Here is an 18,079-nt window from a genome sequence, read left to right as displayed (position 1 = left end):
TTTTGGTTTTTTTTTTTTTTGGTGGGCTCCCCCCACCACCCCCTTCCAATTTGTTTTTTAAGAAGCCATATTACAACATAGTCAAAGTAACATCGCATCTGCATGAGATTAACAGGCTTGGCAATATTTCTCCTTTAGAAAATGCGCATTTATTCCCAGATTATCATTGCTGGCTTAGGAGAATTAGATCAAGGGAGAAAGAGGGAGATGTGGAAGACTGTGTACATGTGGGAAGACCACTATCTTGGAATATATTTTGACTGTTACCTTCCCTGTGCCTCTCAGTAGGCTTTTTGTCTCTTACTGCCTTTGACAAGCACTAACCTGCCCTCAACTCCTACAAAAATAAGCAGTATGTATTGAGGAATCCAGATTGAACACCATTTTCCCTTTCAAGTTCCCCCAAGCATTTGGAAGTAGCCACTTTAAAATTTAACATTTTGTAAGTGCATCTCCCAAAGAGCAAGTATGTAGAACCCTGGGAGATGGCAAAAGGACCCTCCTGGGCAAGGGATGGCATGAGTAATGGGTTCAAGTGGGGCAGGCAGTTGGTAAAGGATGATTATGGTAATAATAACGCATGCCTCTCTCACAGGTAGTGAGGTCTAAGCATGTGGCAAGCATTAAAAGCAATGGAGAGGCATCTTCAAGATAAATAGGAGCCTAGGAGCTGATCTCCATGCAGAAGATGATGAGTTGAGATCCTGCGCAGGTAAGTCACTTGGTGGGCCACCTCTGCTGAGACAGGGGCAGGGAGGTGTCCAGGCTCTCCACACAGCCAGCTTTTGCTCCAGAGCAGCCAGCCTCCTTAGAGCTCCGTGGGCTTTGTCTTCCACTTTCTCCCCTTTCCCCTGAGGATCATACTTTATGTCCAAACCCTTTTAGGCCTTCAATAAACAGGTCAAACCTCTGAAAACTCGAGATTGCCCCAATCTCACCCTTTTTATTCTGCCAAGCGAATTGAATTTAGTATTTAGTGTTTACCTTTGGTAGGTGATCGTTGCTGGTTTAGCACTCTTCCTTTGTTACCTGCTGCTGTTGTGTCTGAGAGTGCTTTCTCTCAGATACACTCTAAGTCCTTGAAGACAGGCAGCATATTCTTTAAACTTTGCTTCTGTTTATCCCTGCACCTCGTTTGCTAATGGACATTCATTAGGTGTTGAGCAGAGGTTGGAAGAATTCATTGGAAATCTATAAGGGAGAAGAAGACACCCGTCCCTAAATATTCTTACTCTATGGAGATCTAGGCGTTACAGTGTCTGTGTTAAGTATGGAAAAACAAACAAACAATAACAAAAATAAACAGCAAAAACAAAATGACAAATATCAGCTGCAGAGCATAACAGTACCAAGCTAACGTATAAGATATAACTGATCTTCAGTGAAATGAATATGTTAGATCAGAGCTTCTTCATAGTGGGTCTAAGCCCTAATGAAATGTGCAAGAAATTTACTTCATGCATGACCTGATTTGAACTAGAATCCTGGGTTGCCCACAACCTAGAGGATCCTCAAAGGGAAGGGGTGCTTCTGGAAGAATCTCTGTGGTGAACACCTTTAAAAAATACAGCACCATAGGCTCAGTGTGCCCCCAAATCTTTCATGGATTAAAGGACTTAGTAAGCACCTTAGAGATGAGCTACTCTGGTGGATTTCCAAAGTGATTTGTTTGTTATTATTACTGTTGTTTTTAAAGCAGTATTTATTTTTTCTAATTAAGCATTATGCAGAATACTGATTCAGATTAAGATAGGACAGCTCTGGCTGAAGTCAGGTGGGAGCTGTGGATGCCCAATTTGATAACTCAGCTGATAAAGCCACAGAGGCCCTTCTTAGGAGACCCTACCATTCCTATGTGAAACTGTATGAACATGATATGAAAAATATTTTTCTACTCCAGCCCCCTTTTGATACAAATGTATAGACTAAATGCATAATTTCAAATCCACAGTTAGACAGCAGTGGAATTATCCCTGGAATTCAATCTCTTGGTTAATTAGCCAAATTTTTTTCTGTATTCCCCACCTGTGCTAGTGGGTTATATCTTTGTTACCAGCAGGCCACTGTTAGTAGGTACGCATGGGAGGTTGGAGGACCAATACACTGGGCCTCCTCTTAGGACACAGCTGAGACAGATTTGAAGTCTAACGAGTCAAGGTGAATTGGCTGGAGTAATGGAAGCCCTGGATGACCTTCAATGCCAAACATGTGGGTGGGGGAGGTGGTTGTCCTCTAGTTGGCACTTGTGCAGTTCACGATGAAAGTCTCTGCACTGGCTTCAGCTCAGTTTGGGTAGTACACATTTGCCTGGTCTTTGGTCACACGTGCATACCCGTTTTTTAATCCAGCCTGAGTTGAGTGGAACTACCACAGGGACTTACTGAGAGTGCTGGAAATTATGCTTCTCCTGCTCATAGCACCATATAGGTTATGCTATCATCTTTTATAGTGCTTAAAAGTTGGGCAGCGAGGGGGTGGGAGTATCCATATTGCAGACTACCCTTTCATTCTTTCGTGGATAGATGCAGCAAGACGTAAAAAACAGTATGGCGTGGGTGCTCAGAGGACCTGTATTCTGGACCAGATTTTTCACTGGTTAGCTGGGTGTCTTAGGGCCGTATTATTCAACTTCTCTGTACCCCCATGTCCTCATCTCTAAAATAATGCCTTCTGGCCTAGATTTGTTTCTAAAATCTATTTGGCTTTACTAGGCCATCAAAAAATATAATGGTCTTTATATAGTCACTCTGAGTTAAATTGTATTAAAATAAAACAAATGATTATAAATAGTCACATTATGAATAAAATGCTCCTATATGCCAAGAATTTTAAATTAGGCTGCATGACAAAAACATTTATTTCTGATATCAGTGAAAACTGGGGATAAGTCAGTAAAGATGGTATTAAGCCTTGTAAATATCATCCAACTGTGACTTGGAACTGTGGAGCTGTCCCCATGGGTGAGAACATCTGGGCAGCCTCTTGGCTTCATTTCAGGCATTCACTTATTCAGTACATACTCACTTTGTTCCTACCCTATCTCATTTTTCAATTCATAAACATTAAGTTGATGCCATCAAATAACAATAATTGTTATTCAGTGCATCTTTAAGTAAGAACCTGTTACATCTGCAGCAGTGTTTTCATTGAAGTTGATGATAATGATGATGATAATAATAATAATAATAATAAAATGATGAGTCCCTGACTGTGAGGAGCCAATACTCTCATTCAGAAAGGAAAAGATAAATAGCTTTACATGACAGTGAGTAATTAGGGTCCAAGGGAAAGATAGAGGCTATAAGGCTTGGGAGTGTGGGGGACTGGTTCTGTGGCTAGTATGGACTGGAAGGGTTCTAGCACACCTCTGGTTATTCCTTGACATGTGATAATATTAGCACAGGTGGAGAGAAAGAGAGAGGTCACTTAGGTAGGGGAACAGTATGTACAAAAAGCAGTGAATTGGAGAATTGGAGAAGATTAAGAAGTGTATGAGTTTAGTGTAGATCCAGGTCCATCTGGAGAAAAGGGTTTCCATAAGAGATTAGTGGAAGCAGTAAGTAAAGAGTCTTGCATTTTGGAGAGGTAAGATAAGTCAGGCGAAGAATCTTGGCTATTATCTAGCTGACAGAGAGGGTTTTTTGTTTGTTTGTTTGTTTTTATTTTTCTTTATAAGGTGTTTTAGTCAGTGGAAATGTTTTTGTTAATAAAATCACAGAAGAGTCCTTTGGACCAACACAGAAAGAAAAAAGGAGACTGCAGAAAACCACTGGGGGAGCATGTGAGACCAGAGAGAGATTTTAAAACCTCAGAAAACATGACTGAGGCAGCAGAGCTTAGAGGGCCCATGGCAAAGGCAGAGACCACATGGAGCCTCCATTTTGGGGTTCAGTTTCCCTTGCTCGGGATACTGTGGGCTAGAAGGTAGTGATGGTTGCAAAAGGAAATGTCTGGAGGAAGGCACTGGAGAAATAGAAGAATAAAAGGAAGGAATGGGGAGGAGATAGATGGAGACAGAATCAGACAAAAGTGAGGGATGACAGGAACAGAGAGCACATGGTCAATGAGGTGGAAGACGAAGTTAATCAAAATTATGTGGTAGGTTGGAGTTCAACTCACAGATTCAGATGTGCAAGTAAAAACAACTTTTTTTTTTTTTTTTTTTTTTTTAATTTTATTCTTCTCTTTCATGGCCCTGTTCTGCAGGAGACAGTCATGTCAACTCAATCTCTGTAACTTTCTCTCATCAAATCCCTGAGGTTGTCTCTCATTTCCAGGGCCTTCAGTGGTACCAAGGTGATGGAGGTGGCTGGAGGGGATGGGGCTTCTGCCCTGGGTGCCATCTGTCCGCTGGGCTTGTGTCAGTCCTGCTAGTCACCAATCCATACAGATCACCCCCAAGGCAAGCTGCGTTCATGCGTATCGCGCATTTAGGGCCTCCCAGGGCTCTTCTCTCTCACTGCAGAATCATGGTGCCTGTACCACACTAGGGGTGGGGAAGTTCACAAGCCCATCGGCCTGCAAGGAGCATGCAGTGCCATCTTCCCCACAGAGTTGCTGTATTGCCAGATGGCTCTTCCCTGCTTTCAGAAAACAAAGGTACTTGAGGTTTTGTCCCCCTGCCTTACCCCCACCTCCAGAGACCCAATCCTGCAGCAGGAGCAGCCTCTTTCTCCTCCATTTTCCTCCTGCCCTACAAATGCAGGCAATTATCTCTGTTTTTGAGCACATCCCATTTATGATGAGGCTGAAACACTTTATACACAGGGAAAATGACATAGAGGGTTATGTGACTTACTCAAGGTCACACATCTCATCAGTGGAAAAAATTGGATAAAAATGAAAATATGCTAGTTTAACCTCCTTTTACTTTTCCTTCCACCTTCCTTCCCTCCTTTCCTTTCCTCTCTGTTCTTATCTCTCTTTGTTACTTTCTTTCTCTGCCTTCTTCCCGGTCCCCAGAAGGAATTATTATGTGCCAGGTAGTACATAGATCCTGGGTATCCCATACCAAACAAATGAAACATGCTGCTTTGGTGAGTTGTGATTCTAATAGGAGGGATGGACATTGTGCACGTACATACACAGACTCATAATTTAAATTGTCATCAGTACTCTGCTCATTCTGGCAGCAAATACACTAAAATTGGAACGATACGGAGATTAGCGTGGCCCCTGTGCAAGGATGACAGGAAAACTCATGAAGCATTCCATATATTTTAGAGAACAAACTGATAGTTACCAGAGGGGACGTGGGTGGGGAAATGGGTTGAATGGGGTGAGAAGTACACTTGCGGTGAGCATGGGGTATTGTATGGTAGAGTTGAATCACTGTGTCATACACCTGAAACTACTAATATAGTGTATATTCACTAACTGGAATTTAACTAAAACATAAAAATATAAATTGTGGTCAGTACTGTGGCTTCTATGAGAAAGCACAAGGGAGAACTTAATTTAGATTAGGCAATCAAGGAAGATCTTTCTAAGGAAGACACTTTTGAGCTCAGAACTCAAGACTGGGATGAGATCATTCCAGATAGAAAGAATGGCGTAGGCAAGACTTGATATGTCCATGGAGCTCAAAAACACTTGTGTGACAGAGGTACTTCAAAAGGGAAAATGGAACAAGATGTGGTTGGAGGAAGCGACAGGATCAAAGTCGAAGAGCTATATTAGGCAAGTCAGAAATTTGGATTTTATTTTAAGCTTAATTGAAAATCAACTTAAATAGTGGAATGACATAATCTGATTAACATTTAAAAAATTCTTCCAGCTGCTCTGTGGAAAATGAATTGAAGTAAGGATGGATGGAAAAGAAGAGAGTAGTGGGAGTCGGGGTCTCTTCACGTAGTCCTGGGGAGAGATGACGTGGCTTTGGAGCAGCACCTCCAGGTGCAGATGGAAAGAAATGGAAGAATTAGGTCACGTCATTGGAGGAAGGGTTGACAGGTTATTGGATTTGAAGCATTAGGGGGACTGATGTCCCCGGTTTCAGACATGAATGACTGGTGGTATGTTGTTCTATTTACTCATGAGGAAGACTAGGAAAAGAATAGGTTTGGATGAGAAGGGCTTGATTTCGTCTCATGGTGTTGTGACCATAGCAGAGACAACGGTGGATGTGAACTCAGTGTTTCCAATTCCTGAGCATGAGGAAGAAAACATTTACTAGCATCCCTTGTCATCAATTGCAATCTTTCAACCAGTTTCAAGAAAATGAATTTTGAGGGCAGTAATGTCATTTTCTGTCCAACTTATGTGACACCCCCCCCACCCCCCATTCTGTAGCATCTATAGAGGCTGTCTTTTCTAGATGGTACAACTGAAAAATGATGGGGCCTTTTTAGCCTGGGTTCCTGAGTGACTGCCTCAGAGCTCTCTGCTCACCCTCAGTGTATGCTTCACATGAGTGGGGATACACTGAGATTATGAGAATCGACTGTGAACTCTTAAGGAATTTTCCAAGCTGCTTATTAGGTACAACCACCATTAAAAATTAAACAAGGAAAACTTAGATTATTTTACAAACAAAGGTAATATATATTCAACATGTATCCTTTCCCAATTATTTTACCACATTCATCTATACTCTTGAGATGTTTAGGTCAATTGTATTCCTATGGTAAATAGCACAGGATGGTGTGATACTGGGCATAACTTTCCCATTCTGTCTTCAATGACATTGTGCTAGGAGCCCAAACTCAGCCGTGGTGTAGGTATTTATACCTTGGAGGTCAACACATGCTGCAAATCAGGGCTTGAAGAATTGTTGTGTTGATTATTTACACTTACGCAAGTTGTGAGGAAAATGTCAGTAATACAGATTAACAGTACCTTGGGTTTGTAGCTGTTACATTGTGAATAGCATTCAAAGTTAAGAGAACATTCAAAACTATTATTTTATTCTGCAAAGAAGTTGCCAATGACGGAGTGAAGCTCTAACAGTCATCTGGACAGTTTCACTTTTATCTAACTTGTCAATGTAAACAGGTTATTGAATCAGAGATGGAATAAACAGGTGTGGTTTTTGTTTGTTTCTTGCAGTAGCGAGAGTGAGTAGTGTGTTTCTTACTATCTATAGGTAGTCTTTATAGCAATGGGTTTGTTTGCCTTTTTTTTTTTTTTTTTTTTTTTTGATATGGGGTAAAAGACTTAACAGTCTCAACAAAATCCTATGCTGAGACACCAATAAAGCTACACGAATTCAGGGTGAAGAAGGAAAACCTCTTTCTTTCTTTCAGACCCAGCTCTAACTCCTCACCACCTGTTGTTCATTCTGCATCCTATAACTCTCTCAACTTAATCTTCTTCTTCTCTCTCTCTCTGCTGACGTTGGCCTAGTCGAGCTCTTCATCATAGTTTGCTGAGTTCAAAATAGTTCCAGTGTGTCCCTCTGGGACTTCTGCCACATTGCTGCCGGAGGTATTTACTTTAAAATTATAAAATTGGATTCAGGGATTGCAGAAGTGTGGGATAGAGATGCAGTAGAATATTGTTCATCCGTGAGAAAGGGAGAGAATTCCACTATTTGCGCCAAGGAGGATGGACCTTAAGGGCATTATGCTAAGTGAAATAAGTCAGAGAGAGACAAACATGTATAATATCACTTGTACATGAAATATAAAAGAGCCAAACTTAGAAAGACAGAGTAGAGTGGTAGTTACCAGGGGCTGGGGGAAATGGGGCAATATTGGTCGTAGGTTATGAGCTTCTGGTTATAAGGTTAATAAGCTTGGGAATCTAATGTACAGCATGATGATTATAGACGGTAATACTATATCGTATACTTGAATGTCAAAAAGGGTGTGATATTAAATGTTCTCACCATGAAAAAGAAGAAAACAGTAATTATGTGACACAATGGGGGGAGTAAATAATACTATGGTGGTGATTATTTTACAATTTGTAAATCTATCAAATGAACACATTGTAAAACTTCAGCTTAGACAGTGATATGTCTCATTTACATCTCAATAAAGCTAGCAAAAATAAATTAAAAAATATAATAAATGCTGGTCCTCCTGGTCCAAAAGACTACTGTCTGGACACTTCGGTGTGTATACAAGCCCTTGACCATGTGTCCTATTCCACTCTTACACCTTCACTTCCATCTCTCTTACTCCTTCACACAGCCCCTGCCATAGGCCACGTCACCACTTGCTTGTCTCTGAACATGCCATGTACTTTCACACGTTCATCCATTGGGGCACCTGGATGGCTCCGTCAGCTAAGCATTCAACTCTTGCTTTCAGCTTAGGTCCTGATCTCTCAGTCTTGAGATGAATCCCCGCACTGGGCTCTGTGCTGAGAGTGAATCCTGCTTGGGATTCTCTCTCTTCCTCTCTGTTTGCCCATTCCCTGCTTGTGCACACACATGTTCTCTCTAAATAAATAAGTAAACAACAACAAAAAGTCCATCACTTGCCCCACTTTTCCACCTGTGATCTCATTATTTTAAAGCCTGGTCAAATGTTACCCTGTCATTTAAGCCTTCCTCCATCTCCCCACATTGTGATCCTGCCAATGTGCCCCTAATGCTCTTCTGTCTGGCAGCACGTTGTCTCATAATCACCCAGGTAGGTTTGTGACCAGTCCACCAGCCATGAGGGCAGGCACCTCAGATAGCCCAGTGCTCAGCACAAAGCACTCCAATTTTTTTGGATATTTCTTTTCCCAAGTGATTTGCATAGAATTAGGAACCTTCACTGATATCATCTATAGCCCTGGAATTAAGTACCATTTATTGAAAAACCCGGGATTCCTGACCAACTTGCTGAGTAGTGATTTGCCTAAGATGAACTGCATATGTGGCAACTTGTCCAAGATCTTTATCGTAAGTCAGGCACAAGACACCACTGACTTATCTGAAGGCGTTTCATGGTACACATCTGAACATGCTTTCTTCAGGCCAGGAGCTTCCCAGCAAACAGTTAGGCTTGATGAACATTTTCATATGCATTTGTCTAATCATATGCTGAATAATTGCTAGATTAATTTATTTGCAACTTAGACAGTGTACTCTAATGTTATGTTTGTTGTTGTTGTTTTACTATTTTCAAAAGTAGTAGATCCAGAATGATGCTTGGGGCTGAGAGCTCAATGTTCTCTAGTCCATAAAAAGTGAATGGCATCATAAGAGTGTTATATCCAAGCTCTTCTCACTGATAGATGCTCCTTCACACTCATGCATAAGGTTCAGACATGTGGTGTTAAATAGTTAAAACACATTGATGTTAATTTGTGAAAAAGTGTGACTAATGTGTGTGTGTGTGTGTGTGTGTGTAGTGTATCGCTACTACTAGGAGGAAGTAGACAAAGTAAGGTTTATTCCCATGTATTAGCTGCATGACTGGTATATCACTTACTGTTATGAGCTGAGTTGTATTCTCCCAAAACTCTTATGTAGGAGTCCTACCCCCCAGTACCTTAGAATGTAATTGTATTTGGGGATAGGACCTTTAAATAAGTAAAGTTAGAATGAGATCACTGGGTGACCCTAATCCCAAATGACTTATATTCTTAAAGAGGAGATTAGGACACAGACACACTCATAGAGGAAAGATCTTTTGAAGATACTGTGAGAAGCTGGCCATCTATAAGCCAAGGACAGAGGCCTGGAACAGACCCTTTCCTCACGGATCAGAAACAAACAAACAAACAAACAAACATAAAAACTAACCCTCCCAACATGATGTTGGAATTCTAGTCTCCAGAATTGTGAGAAAGTAAATTTCTGTTTTTTAAGCTTCCCAGTCTGTGGTGCTTTGTTATGGTATCTCTAGCAAACCAATACGCTTACTCTCTAGGATTTGGGACATCTCACACATTAATGGGAAGTAATAATTCATCCTTTACCATTGCCACCATGATGGTGTACACAAAATCATACTGTAACTCAGTAGCATACAAGTTATTTTGATCCATGCTTCAGTGGGTCAGTTGGGCGACTCTGCTTTAGACTGTGGGGTGAGTGAGAAAACTGCTCATTCTGGGCCTTAAATTGAAGGGATGATGACTATCTGAGGAATGTTCTTCCCATGACAGTGAACAAAGTGCAAGATAAGTCCAAGCACGCAAGCATATTTAAACTCTGCTCTCACACATCGTGTAATATCCCATTGACAAAAGCAAGTCATGTGACCAAGCTCAATGTCAATAGGCGGGGAAATATAGTTGGAGCATCATGAGGCCATAGCAATGATGTAAATATATGAGAGAATGAAGGGTTGGAGACAATGATTTAATATATACCATTTGTTATGCAGAGGCAAGAGGCTGGACGTGATGACTTTTAAGGCCATTCCTCTATAAGATGTATGGTTTCATGGCACTTACTTACAGTCAGCCTTAATTGAGAGCTTACCCTGCACCAGATCCTCACCTAAGTTCTTTACAAGGGTTAGGTTATCCAATTAAACCACACAAACCTATAGCTTATTATGGACAATATCTTGCATGAGCTGATCAAATATAAGATATGAATCTTGGTATAACATATCACCTGGTGATATGCCATTTGCAGACACTTCATATGCAGTCCTCAGATTCAGAATAGGTGGGTAGACATTCCAGATGAGGCAAAGCATCCACAAAGCAGCAAGTTCATTGACAAATGGCATTAGACTTGTTTTGACCGTCTACATAACTTTAATTACAGGACACAAGCAAACACACAATTCAGGTCTTGCCTCCAAATGGACATTTGACTTACCTATCAAGATGTATCAGAAATAAACTTTTAGAAGATATTGTCACAACTAAGATGATATATAAACTCCATGTTCTGTGATGCCACAGCAGTGGCACTCATGGTAGGGAAGCCTGGAAGATTGGAGTGGCCCCTCTCAATCCTGCCCCACAGATGTCGATACCTGCACTCTACTTTTTCCTTCTGGCTCAGAGAAGTGTTTAATTTTTGCCTAATAAATATAGGCCAAACCATGCTAAATAGTCTTTATAAAATATCGAGATTCAAGAATATCATTGCATGATTCTTGCAGCTGATTCCCCTGGCCTCCAATTCAGATCCTGTTCCTTTAGGAAGGATGTGAAATCATTGCTAAATATTAGCTTTGAAGACATAAGATGAAAATGGTTGTTATTTTCCCCTCTTCTCTGGAAACCCTACTGATTCCCATTAAGAAGCAAGTTAAGCTATTTTCATAGAAAACTATGTGAAATGGCCCTTTCAGAATAGCAGATATCAGTGCTTTGAGGATATATGTAATCAGGAACACTATATATTTTGTGGCATGTTGATTAGATAATAAGTGAATAAATCAGAAATCTTGTATAAGAAATGTTTTTACAACATCCAAGGTACTTATTAATAATGATCTTTTTTACCAAATAATACCAAAAACTGCTATTAATATCGATCATAGGACCGTTTGTAAATTTTCAGCCACAGTTATGTCTCTTGCATATATTTGATCCCTATGATAAATAAGGTGGATTTTCCCCCATTCAATAGAAACAAATAGGGCCCCAGTAATGGAGAACATTTGCCATAGATCAAATAACAATGTGGAGTTGGAGGAATCGCTGGAACCTTCACCTTTGTAACAATCTTTAAGATCTAGGGAGAGACAAGAGCTGCCTAACAGTCCTTTACATATGCTGATTCATTCCAGTTTGGGTTGTTTTCACTATAAAATTTAGGAAGGCAGCGTGTAAAATGGTCCTTGAGCTTTGCTGAGATTTCTCAAAGGCAGTCTGAGGTCCACGTTAGCAGTACATACTGTTAGGATAAGAATAACCATCAGTATTTCACAGTATGTGTTCACTCCAACATCCAGATTCCTATTTGGCCTTCCAATTTGGGCCAGTGTGACATCCTAACAAAAGGTAGTTTAGTCACCTTGGTAAATGACTTTATGTAGGTTATTCTTACAGGATGTAGTTCTACAGAGCAAAGAAAACAAACCCGAACATAAACAATGCTGGAGCAGGTGTTCTAGCCGTTGGAGAAAAGTCATTAGAGTGACATTACTCAATCACTTTGTTTCTCTTATAATAATATATTATTTATTAGAAGCATTGCTTTTTTTTCTGTCTGTGTCACTTTTTATAAATTTCACATCTAACATTTTTCCCCTTTGGGTGTGCCACAGCAGAAGCAAGTTATGCTTGCAGAAGGTGAGCCAGTAATCCTGTTTTGACTAAAGCTCTTTCCTAAGCTTATTTAGAAACCAGCAGAACATTTAGTAAGACACTGCTGATATATATATTTTTTTATCTTTTATTTGGGTTTCTCAAATCTGAAATGTTGCATTTTAGAGCTTAAAGAAAATTAAATCAAAAGCAAAAACAAAACCTTTTCCTTATGTCCCTGCATTGGAAAAGATGAAAGGAAGAGTATCTGCATTAAATGATTCTATGAATGCTTTAAAAAGCAGACCAAACACAGATATTCATGGTAGTGCATTTTCTTCCAGTGTGGAAAGAGCAGTGATACTGTGGAATGTTTTCCCCTCAACATACCAATTGATTCTATTTTCTAGGTATCTTATTTAGTAAAATTAAGCAAAGCTTCTGGACTTAAAGGCTTCAAGTGAAGACAATAGAGTGTGTTAAGTAGCCAGCTAATAATCTGCTAAAAACCTGACAGCCCTCAGGGAGGCCTCATAGAGTGTCTATTATTGGATTGTGAGTCTCATCCGACATGTTTCTGATTTGGGTAACTCCGATTCTACCCCATTCCCTCGCCATTTCAAGCAGCACTATCGCAGTTCAGGCAATCAACAGAGACCTGGAGGAAGAGAACATTAGATCTGCTCTTGGGAACACAGGGGAGACAGCAAGTTAAAACTGGGGCATTCGCCTCCAAATTGGGGCATGTGGTGCCCTTACAGACAAGACTCTCCTCAGAAACTTCCTGTCATTCCCTTGAGACTGCATCGAGTTAGCTTGGATGTGACACTATGAAAATGCTACAGATGCAGCAGGAGAAATAATTTCTTTTCCGAAGATGATTATTGCAAACAAAGAACTCATGTCAAAAATAAGTAAACTTGTCTGAGGAGTTTAATAAGCACTGGCTGGTTGGAAGGAGAGGGAAGGTGAAACTTGGAAATTTTGTACTTCCTACGTGTTCATCTTCTATAGTCTGGCTTGGGTGAATAGGGTCACTCAGAAAGGAAAGTAGGCCAAAATGAGAAGCAGGCAATAAAAAGGAAATTTTTATCAGGAAGTTTCCTGTATTATTGATAGTGTCATTGTGCACCTAGTGTTTCCACTGGAAACATCAAATATGCACATAAAAAAGTGCTCATGAGCAGAGTCCCTTCACAATTAGGCAAACTGATGGAAGACAAAAATTCTTGGGGATTTTGGGAAGTAGAGAGAATACATACACTTAAATAGATAATTTTTCATTACTTTAGGCTCCTATTGGCATTGATAATGTCTCAGAATGGCTTAGAATTTAGGGAATAGTTTGGAGAAAAATGAACAGGTCAAATATAGTATTTAGTGAGTGTATATAAATGCCATCCAAGGCCAGTATGATTATTGCAGCTTCCATTAAATTAGCAAGCAATTACTATCTGTTCATAATGTGCTAGGCAAAGCTTGAAGTCCCCTCCTGTGATAAGTTACTTAAATCCCCATGACAATGGGAATTGCTATCTCCATTTTACAGAAAGTGGAACTAAAGCACAGAGAGGTTGAGGAACTTTCTCTTAGGATCATGGTGCTAATCACAGAACTAGAATACAAAGTACATGGTTATGGTTCTTCACAAAGACGACCCTGTACTGCAGCTGTAATGCGGGAGCAAAATGGAACTCAGGCCTGAATGGAAAACCTACCTAGCAAACAGGCTGTACATGGTTAATTAGCTTACCTGTTGGGTATTATGTTTTAAGGGTTGTCTAGTTGATAGTTTAGGAATAATTCAATTCTAGAAATAGTCTAGGAATACATGGTTGAACAAATAATGTTATAATACCATGCTCAGTGTAATACATAATGTGTTTTAGTTCTGTAGGACCTCATTGCAAAGTGATATGTACTTTTTATTCTTCCTTTTTGAAGTAAACTAATTCACCTCATGAACAGTTGGACATACTAGGTACTTTAACCCATGTTACACACTTTTGTAACATGGGTTAAAGTTTTGAATACCATCTCATTGAAGTACTGGGGCATTCCGCTTTTAAATCTCCATCTCTCATTTTGACCATTTTGCGATAGGAATTGTATGGAATTCATCCTAAAAAATGTCCTGTTTCACTGAAGATGTTACTTATAATTATGTCTAAATGTCATTTGTCTTCTAGAAAACACAGTTAAGAGAAGAGCCTAAGGATTTCAGAGAAGGAAACGAAGGGACTTTCTCATCCCCGGTTCACCCGAATGTGCACCATACAGTCTGGTGAAGGTGACAAGAAAGGAGGTATTTGTGAAATCCATCCATGCAGTGACATCCTTACCTCTCTAACACTGAGGCTATTGTAGATGTTTTTTTCCAGCCCTCTTTTCACCATCTACATATCATGATGTGCCTTGGCAGGTCTTTTACCTAATATTTAACCCTCAAAGATGCTGAGATGGAGCTGAGCATATAGTACAAACAGAATGAATGGCAGAAAATAAGTGCAAAGAGAAACATTTAACCTCAGGAAGACAGACAAATAGGCCTTCCTTAAATTGATATAGAACTATTGGATCATTCTTTACATGATTGTTCCTTCTTAATTTTAGTAAAATATTTCAGTTTGGGGGAAATACCTTTCCTCACCAATAAGATATAAAAAGAGAACAACCTGGGGTGCCTGGATGGCTCAGTTGGTTGAGTGTCTGATTCTTGATTTTGGCTCAGGTCATGATCCCAGGATCATGAGATTGAGCCCTGCATCGGACTCCATCCTGATCATAGAGCCTACTTAAGATTCTCTTTCTCTCTTTCTTTCTCTCTCTCTCTCCTCTATATCTCTCCCCTCTGTCTCTCTCTCTCCTCTCTCTCTCTCCTGCTCTGCCCGCCCCCTACTCACACATTCTTTCTCTAAAACTGAAAAAAAGAGAGAACAACTTTTAATGATTTGCAGCTCTTCCTCCTGAATTTCATGCTAATTTTGTTTCTCTCCCTTGTCTTTATACTTCTTTCTATGCAAATCATTCTTCTATATTTCTTCCAATGTATTTTTCATGAAGAAAACATAGTAGAAAAGTGGAAAATCAAAGGTAAGCAGAGCAGATCAGGGCAGAGCCTCACCTTTCTCCATGAAGTGCTTTCAAACTTCTTTAGATGTAATGCTCTTGAAGGCAAGAAACATGTCTATTTTATCTTTTTTGGTATGTGGAACATATTAGGTGCACAGCAGATTATCTGACTATATCAATTAATGAGCAAACAAGAATGGATGAAGAAAGTAGATGTGTTCGTAAGGCTCTCAAAGAAGATTTATAGAACATTTTGGAAATGGGCCCACTTTGTTTCCGAAGGAAATTTTACTTTCAAATTAAAAAAAAAAAATTTACCCAAATGAGATTTTGGGGGATTTCATGTGATTAACTCTTTACATTATCTTGTAGTAATTATACAGAAATCTCTATTTATGTAAACATGGTGAATGCATCATAACACTAGAATAAGTGTACAAATACTGCATGTCAAATTAGGTTATAATCACTTTCAAGGGACGTGATTTCCTAGTTAAACAGATTCGTTTACATCTTGCAAAATAAAAAATAAGTGAAAATAACCATATAAAATCAGGCTTACAGCTGGACAGATCTTCTTGGCAATGGTCCAAGCGCTGAGCGGCGCGGGGGGTGGGGGGAGGAAGCCCCTCCAGCTGAGGGATTCTCAGGAAGACCAAGATGACTCTGTAGGCTTGGCCCAGACAGGGGCCTTAGGCTGCTGTCCTGACTGCTCTCTGTCCCTGGCTGCCTGTGGGGAGGTGGGCTGTCTTCACATTTCAGATGAGACTCTCCACTGTGAGGGGTTTGGGAAAGGGTGGGGGAGGGAATGGAAACTTGCTTGGTAGAAGAGAAAATGAAGGCAGTTCAACATTTTACCCATAGGTAAAAACCATAATAAAATAAGTCAGGGATCCTCTAACTAAAAAGCAAATTGGCAAAGTAGCATTGGAATCATAGTTTAGAGTCAGAGTTTGAGAACCACAGGTCATCTGGGTCCAGTGCTTATAATACAGATAAGGAAACTGGGCCAAGGTGAGAAGCAGCATGAGAATGAGACCCATAACTTGTCTTCCCAAATCTGGTACTTACTTATGAGAGGACTGAAGCTCACCTTTTCAAGGGAGATGACTTTTGAAAAGCTGCTCATTTTGATGCATATTTTTAAGAAATACCTTTCACATTGCCCCGACTTAGCCAACACTTTCTGCAGTGCTGCCTTATTTCATTTGCGGAAAGGCATGTTGTAAACCTCAGCCAGACATGACATGTAATATGGTGCCATTCCCTATGGCTAATCATACATAGTTTGGCCTTTCCCTAAGCTTTGGTAAGCAGGAGCCTTGGGTTACCTTTTCTCTGAGTCTCCATCATATTCAGCTTCTACTTAATTTTGTTGATTACAAGAAGTCACCAAAGCCGTGATTTTTTTTTTAACCCATGAATTCTGACTTGGATATAGCTCCACATTACTATGATTGAGTCAATTTTTTTTTTTTTTTTTTGTTTAGTTGGTACTCATGTTTGTTTAAAATATTTGTTGAATACTTGTTCTATGCCATGCTGTGGGTACATTAGCTTCTTCTGGTGTTCCATGGGTTGAATTGTCCTGAGCAAGTCTTGGCAAACTATGGCCTGCGAGCCAGATCTGGCCTACTGCCTGTTTTTTGTAAATAAAATTTTATTGGAAGACAGTCACACTCATTTGTTTGCATATTGTCTATGGCTGTTTTTGCACTACAACAGCAGTGCTGAGTAGTTGGGATGGAGACTATATGGCCCATAAAGACTAAAATATTTGCAATTTGCCCCTTAACAGAATATTTTGCCAACTGTGGTCTTGAGTGTGAACACTTGATTGTCTGGCTAGCTTGATAAGAGAGCCCAATAAAATAGATGACACTAAATCAGCCACTCCGAGTGCTACTCACTCTCAAGGGTTTGTGGCCATGAGTCATAACCATGGCACTAGGCAGTGGGAGAAACCTGGCAAAATAGTCTCCTAAGAAATACAAGCCTTCTCCACATTCATTTATTTTCAAGTCCTGTTCCTAGAACCATCCCTAATCTGTACTAATACTACAAACTTGTAGCTTTTGCATTACAAATTTATTGTTATTTCTTTTACCTCCTTTTTTTTTCAGGGAAAAGGTAATTAGGCTATAAACAGAGGCCTGACAACTAATTTCAGTCAAGGCAAAATTAATACAAAGCAAGCAGATAATTTTAGTCACGTGAAATTAAAATAGATATTTTTTAATGACATTCTAAAAAAGAATATTCCGAGTCTATTTTTTTCCCCTTTGTTTTCCCCTACCTCACCCGGTTCTCATGTAATCCCCTACTTGTGCAGGTAGTGACATGTGCTAATTTAGGTGAACTACCAGCCCATGGCTATAGCTGTCCTCACGGCTCCTTCTTTCTGTCCTTACTATTGATCTTTGGATGGAGACCTGCTTCTTCTCTCTCCTTCTCAGGGATTCCTGTACACTGAAAAGACAGAACATCTGAGGGAAAGGTAGTCACTGCCCACCCCTGACATTTCCAAATTTTCATGGACATTAATAAGAGCCCATTCACTAAATCTATTTCAGAACTTCAAAAATTTAGACATTAGTGCCACCGTGGGTATGTGGGTGTGTATTTCTGGGGGGAGATTCCAACGTTGCTGTGTTCTGTCACTCCGGGAACATATAAAATATGCATCTCAATGTCAGCAACACCTTGAGATGCTATCTCCAAAATTATCACCTGCCTTCTGAAAACCATAACCCTAAAAATACTGATTGGTTAAAAGGCAGGATCTGAAGGAATGAGCCAGTGTCTCTGTGAATTATCCTAATCAAATAAAGATAGTATTAACCTAGATACTCCCTGATCTGCCAGTATTTGGTTTGAAATGTAGGCATCTCAACTGAAGTTATGTGTTTCA

At 40.0% G+C, this 18,079-nt stretch overlaps 1 protein-coding gene and 1 non-coding gene across 2 annotated transcripts in view; both read left to right on the top strand.

Moving 5' to 3' along the window:
* LOC144233372 (uncharacterized) overlaps positions 1–712 on the top strand; it is a 460,671-nt gene extending 459,959 nt beyond the window's left edge. The window contains exon 8 of the mRNA XM_077766213.1: positions 596–712. The gene's annotated coding sequence lies outside the window, so the exon portion shown is untranslated. The remainder of the gene's footprint in view (positions 1–595) is intronic.
* Positions 713–5,116: 4,404 nt separating this feature from the next.
* On the top strand, positions 5,117–5,220 carry LOC144233539 (U6 spliceosomal RNA). The gene has a single exon (XR_013335696.1). It is a non-coding gene; the product is annotated as a U6 spliceosomal RNA (small nuclear RNA).
* The last annotated feature ends 12,859 nt before the right edge of the window (positions 5,221–18,079 follow it).

Source organism: Crocuta crocuta, unplaced genomic scaffold (assembly GCF_008692635.1).
Source record: "Crocuta crocuta isolate KB4526 unplaced genomic scaffold, BGI_CrCroc_1.0 scaffold113, whole genome shotgun sequence".
NCBI lineage: Eukaryota > Metazoa > Chordata > Mammalia > Carnivora > Hyaenidae > Crocuta > Crocuta crocuta.
Note: the sequence above shows the minus strand (reverse complement) of the source record. Positions and strands in the feature narration are given on the sequence as shown.